Source organism: Charadrius vociferus, unplaced genomic scaffold, assembly GCF_000708025.1.
Source record: "Charadrius vociferus isolate BGI_N301 unplaced genomic scaffold, ASM70802v2 scaffold573, whole genome shotgun sequence".
NCBI classification, from domain to species: domain Eukaryota; kingdom Metazoa; phylum Chordata; class Aves; order Charadriiformes; family Charadriidae; genus Charadrius; species Charadrius vociferus.
In genome coordinates, this window is record NW_009647569.1 from 312,341 (window position 1) to 318,385 (window position 6,045).

Consider the following 6,045-nt stretch of genomic DNA (forward strand, 5'->3'; position numbering starts at 1 on the left):
TCTGCGAACCCGGGGTGGATATGGACCTCTCCTGAGCCGCGCTGCCCAGTGCACTGCTTCTCGGCGTCAACGCAGAGATTGCAGCGAAGCACAGAAGTGGTGTTTCCCATGGAAACTGGTTCATCCCTAAGGCTGTGACTATCTCTCCCTGTGGGGAGATACTTTCTACAAGAGATCTCTGTTATTCCTCCCCAGGAGCAGGACTTGGTGCTTCCCTCTGTTGAACTTCGTGAGGTTCCTGTCAGCCCGTTTCTCCAGCCGGTTGAGGTCCCTCTGGATGGCAGCACAACCCTCTAGTGCATCAGAGAAACATGACCTTGTCCCATCTGAGACGCCTTCATTTTGGGAAGGAGTCTGAACCTATTTTTTCTGTCCTTGTTTGGGGGCTAAAAAGGGCAAAGGGATTCCTGCATCAAAGTGAAGTTGCCTTGACTTAGCATAGCTGCACCACGCCAACGTGTTTCTGAGCCATCAAAGACCCCAGAGCAAAGTGATTTGGCATTTTTTAAAAATAAACAGCCTGCCACATTACCAAATAAATCTCCCATTCCTGAGAACAGCCAGATTCGCAGCATGGTGAAGGAAGAAACTTTCCTCTCCAAGCAGATGAGCCAAGGAGGTTGGGAGAGGCTTTGTCCACAGGGAAAGGGACAGGCTGTGCAGCAGCACAAATTGTCTACAGGCTCATGTGGTTTGGAGAAGGACAGGAGGAGTCTCATGATAGCACAGCTGGTGATCTTCTGCTCAAAGGCAGGTGGAGAGCAGAGGGGAGTCTTTGAGCCAGGACCATGTCCAGAGACCGGACTGGATGTGTGGATGGGGGAGGTTGGTATGACCCTACGGCAGCACCGGCTGCTGAGCCGTGAAGTGCTTTGCCCTGAGTCTTGAGCAATCAGAGGCTGATCTTCAGCAAAATAAAATCAGAGCTGAAAGCTGGAGAGGGACTTTTTGCAAGGGCATGTAGCAACAGGATGAGGGGGGGATGACTTCAGTCTGGAAGAGGGGACATTTAGATGAGATATCAGGAAGAAATTTCTCCCTGTGCGGGTGGTGAGCCCCTGGGGCAGGTTGCCCTGAGAAGCTGTGGCTGCCCCATCCCTGGAGGTGTTCAAGGCCAGGTTGGACGGGGCTTGGAGCAACCTGGGCTGGGGGGAGGTGGCCCTGCCCAGGGCAGGGGGGTGGAACTAGATGGTCTTCGAGGTCCCTTCCAACCCAAACCATTCCATGATTCTGTGATTCTACGTGAAAAGGCACCAGTGCAGCCTCTTGTAGATGGAAGCATGGTCTGAAACCTGTTCCCAGCCCTCTTCACCTAGACCAGGGCTCAGAGAGACCAAGTTTAGAGGGAAAAGCAAGGCTTGTCCTCCCCCGTCACCTCAGTAAGGACTTCTTGTACTCTGTCTTCTCCACTAGAAGGGAAACTGCAGGTCCCCTCTGCCTTGCTTGCAGTACTCATCTTGCTCCTGAACATTTCCTCAAAAGCTCCAGGTGGAGCAGCTGGCTTTATCCACCCTGGGCAGAGAAGGCTTTGATGTCTCTTTTCCCCAGAGGCGGCCGGGTCTGCCGCTTCCTCCACCAAAGCACAGCCACAGGGGCTCCTCCGAGCCCATCACAACAACGTGCCGAGCCCGCACGCTGCTCTGCGGTCAGCAGCATTCCCCCAGCTCCCTCCTTCCCTCCCTCCCTCCCTCCCCCTCCAGCTTTATTTGTTTATTATTTTCATCTCCTTCGCAGAGCTGTCCCGCGTTTCTCCTGCTTCGCCCTCCTCCTACATCCCCGTCCCGCGCTTCGCCTATTGGCTGCGGGTGATGCGCTCGGGGGGGGCCCTGCGATTTTCTATAAAACCAACCCCTCCGATCCGAGAGACCTCGGCAAGTCATGAGAGGGGAGAAACGTCCCCCTGAGCACGAGCCCACACACAAAAGCAAACTCCGGGACCTACAACGCTGCAGTTCTCCCAGGGCCCCCGGGACATGCCCGGCTGCCCGCGCAGTGGGACGGAGCCGTGAGAGGGAAAGAAACCGATCCCAGGAGCATCCGAAGTTCGCGGTCACGAGGAAGGTAACTTAACTCCAATGAAAAGCTTTGCTGTTGTGTGTGCTAATTTGCAAACAAAATGATTTCTTGCTTCGGGGTGAGTTTTCGCACTTTTTTCGGATCTCCCCCACCAGCCCCTGCTCGGGGGGCCGGGGGGGGGGGCCTTGAAGGGACCACGGTCCAAGAGGTGGGCAAGGAGATGGTGCACGAGAAGAAACCCAGCACAGCTCTGGAGATAAGGTGCCTCTGCTGGCGGACCAGGTTGGGCTCAGGTCAGGGAAGCAGCTGGAGATGTGGTGTTATCATCTGCCTTTCTCCCTCCTTTCCCCTACCTATGGTATTTTTGCTGCCAGAGATAGCAAAAAAAGGTCTGTTTTGCATTTGGAGAGGTTTATCTGGTGGTAGAGCACAAGTGGAGCTGGTTTTGAAGGCAGCCTGCCCGGCTAGAGGCAGGAGAACAGGCAGTGCGCCATGGTGGGAGAGGCTGGCCTGAGATGAGGACACTGCCTGGGAAGTGGTGGGCTCTCCTGGGCTCCCGGCAAGAGGACACTCAAGTTCCCCCCAACACGTGGCACCTTTCAGACGGGAGCAGGCTGTGCAGGGTTATGGCAATGGTTTTCTGTTTTGTCTCCCCTCTGGGAATCATTCTGTGATGTCCACGCCTTGACTCCAGTGGGTTCAGCTGTGATTTCACAGAATCATAGAACAGTTCAGGTTGGAAGGGACCTTAAAGATCATCTCATTCCAACCCCCCTGCCCTGGGCAGGGCCACCTCCCACCAGCCCAGGTTGTTCCAAGCCCCGTCCAACCTGGCCTTGAACACCTCCAGGGATGGGGCAGCCACAATTTGGACTCAGCACGGCGTAAAGGGCATTTCCACTTTCGTGCGTCTAAGCTATTTCCTAACAGAAGAGCCCCAGCCAGGCAGGTGGGATGGGGATGACACCTTCGGGCACCGAGTCCCTTCCCCAGACGGTCAGCAGCGACATGAGCAAAGGTCAGAGGATTTTGGGTCAAGCGATGCTGGCTTTGGCTTCACATCTGCTGGGCACTGAACAAGCTTCTTGATGCTCCTGTGCCTCAGTTTCCCCCGCAATTGAGAAAGGGTTATGCTTTCAAGCACTCTGAGATGTGAGAGGCAGCATGGAGGGCAAGAAGTAAATGGGCTGTTGAACAGGAGAAAACAATGCTTCTCTTTTATGAAATTGCTGGATTATAAGGCAAGAAGGGGGAGAAGTGCTTTTTTTCTCTTCAGTGCTTTGCAGCGGTGCTGTGGAGGGGCCGGGCAGGATCCAGCGAGCCGTGTCCTGTGATCCTTACTCACATGAGTTCTTCTGCCAAACACCCAGGGGCTGGATGGCCACACCGGACTCTGTGGTCCTCCACTGGGGACAGCAGATAAGAGCAGCCCAGGGCACAGGACACAACTTTCCATGGCCGCTCTGGTACCCCTCTGTCAGCTGCTGACTCCAGGAGCCACCGTCTTTCTCCAAGCCCCCAGGCAACCCTCCGTGGTGGACACTTGGTCTGTGCCATCCAAAGCTGCTCCCTGTGAGCTGCCCAAACCCTCACAGATCCCAGGCAGGGTTTCTGAGCTGGGTCTGCCCTCTCTTATGAGCTGCAATCCTGTGGGCATAGTGGGGAGGAGAGGAAGGCAGTGGTCAGGGCACCCACCCACGAGACAGCTGCCCCTGGGGGCAGGACAGAGACTTGTGGACCTTAGCAAGGATGCAGGATAACATCCCTGCAGGGAGTCAGGGCAGGGATTTGTGCCCAGGTCTCCAATGAGTCATGGTTGTGCTCCTTCAGGTTATTTATCCATTCTCTCCCTTCCTTTCTGCCCCCCCCTTCCCAACACAGCTGGGTGCCCAGCACCTCAGCAGGAGTCACGGCTGAGGATAACTTCAAAAACGGGTCAGAGAAAGGTCCACCCTGGTCAGCTGTCTCCAGGACAGCAGTTGGAGCAGATGCTTAGGTAAATATCAGGAAGAAGTTGGTGCCAGAGAAGTTTCTTTGGTCACAAGGTCCCAGATTTGGGATGTGCTGAGACCAGGGAGAGTATCAGGACTTTCGTAGCCACAAGGACCAAGATTGTTCCAGCAAGCAGACGGGAACATTCCTCTCCACACACTGCCTGGTGACAATGTTGTGAGTCCTCAGCTTTGACCAATGCGTCTCCAAAGCACCTTTTGTGGAAGGAGACTCCTCCTTGTCTGGAATCCTTAATAACCAGCTGTTTTGGTGCACAGCTTAGTCCCTTCCCATAGTCTTTTATACTGGTTATCCAAGGTGACAAGCCGGCCATCCCACCATCCCCTCCTTAGGAAATTAGCTCTACCCATGAAGGAGGGACAGTACGAACTGAGGGTTTCCCCAGTTTTCAGATGACAGCGATACCTGTGTTCCTCTGAGAGGAGGATGCTCACAGGCCAGATATGGGTCGTTTCCCAACCATCACATGGAAACTCTTCTCTAAACGCTCTTCGAGTCGCTGAAAACTGCTCTTCTTTGTCAGCCAGAGGCAGGCGGATAACTTTGCAGTGCCTGTTCTGGCTCACACCGATGCGGCTTATCTGCAAGATAAGTTTGCAAAGCCGTTGGAGTCTGCATAGATGAAAGGCACAGAGAACACATAAGATTGCTAAGCGCTGGGCATTAATATTTTAGCAGACAGAAGCATGCTTCTAGAGAGCTGCAAGGAAAACTGATGGATCTCTAACTTTCCTGTGGTGAAACCTTACTTAAGGTGCCATTATAAGCATTCAAACTAGCAAAGGAACTTCTTTAAAACATAGTTGTTTTAAAAGAACTGACAACTTAACTCTCCAGTTCACGAGGTCTCGAGTGTGATTGAAGAGATTTGGTTATTTTACTGCCTATATTTGACACGTGACTGGGAATAAATTTTAGGCTTCCTCCTGACAATGCTTGTTTACAGTTTAAAGTACTGAGGACCTGACCGAAGGACATAAGAGTGTCAGGAAGGACTAAGCCTGATTTAGATTTTCTGGCAGGACAAGTAGGCTGAAACTGAGAAAAGGGTAGGTCTGGTTAGGCGGGTTTGTCGGGAAAGAGGCCAACTTGATGCTGATTATGCTTCGAGCCTTCCAAACCAGCAGAAAGGCACGGGCGTTTCAACAAAGCCTGGCCTGAGCCCATGACACATGAGGAACGCACAGCTGTATCTAGAGAAGCTGTGGTTGTACCTGGTGGGATGCGTGGTTGGCTTGGCCATGCCTTCCCAGCCCGGGAACAGCATGATCCCACCACATATGCACCGCAGGTCCTGGGGTCCCCTCCTGGTCCTGGGCAGGGGGAACCGTGCTACAACCTGGGAGTGCGTTGGCTGAATGGTCCTGGGGAGCAGATCCCTGGGGTAGAGCTGCTTTGGGCTCAGATCCCAACTCTGCCTGGTGGAGTCAGAGTGGGGTCTGAAGTCCCATCTCTCATGCCCTATCCCTGCCCTAACTGGCCCCTCTGGGGCAGAGCACATCCCAGGGAACCCTGAAAAAGCTCCTGTTTCCAGTCTAGGCACAGCAGTTTTTCCTTCCTTCAAAGCTGTGAAGTTTCGTAGTTTGAGAAACGTGTTCTTCACCCACTCTAACCAGGATACCCGAGATCTGTCCCTGTCTGGGGCACAGACAGTGCTGGGGCACAGACTGGCACAGTGCTGACATCTCCCACTCGCTCTCTGGGCTCACTTCCCACTGCCTCGCTTCCCAGCAGAAGTGTGGCCAGCAGGTCAAGGGAGGTGATTCTTCCCCTCTACTCTGCTCCAGGGAGATCCCACCTACAGTACTGCCTCCAGCTCTGGAGCCAACACAGGAAAGACAAAGACCTGTTGGAGCGGGGCCAGAGGAGGCCCCGGAGATGCTGGGAGGGCTGGAGCCCCTCTGCTGGGAGGACAGGCTGGGGGCGTTGGGGGGTTCAGCCTGGAGAAGAGAAGGCGAAAGAGGGGAGCCCTCAGAGCCCCTTCCAGTGCCTGAAGGGGCTCCAGGAGAGCTGGGG

The 6,045-nt window shown here is 54.3% G+C and overlaps 1 protein-coding gene across 1 annotated transcript in view; it reads left to right on the forward strand.

The window, feature by feature from the left end:
- The first annotated feature begins 2,055 nt into the window (after positions 1 to 2,055).
- LOC104282700 (endothelin B receptor-like) overlaps positions 2,056 to 6,045 on the forward strand; it is a 13,093-nt gene continuing 9,103 nt past the window's right edge. The window contains exon 1 of the mRNA XM_009880816.1: positions 2,056 to 2,061. The gene's annotated coding sequence lies outside the window, so the exon portion shown is untranslated. The remainder of the gene's footprint in view (positions 2,062 to 6,045) is intronic.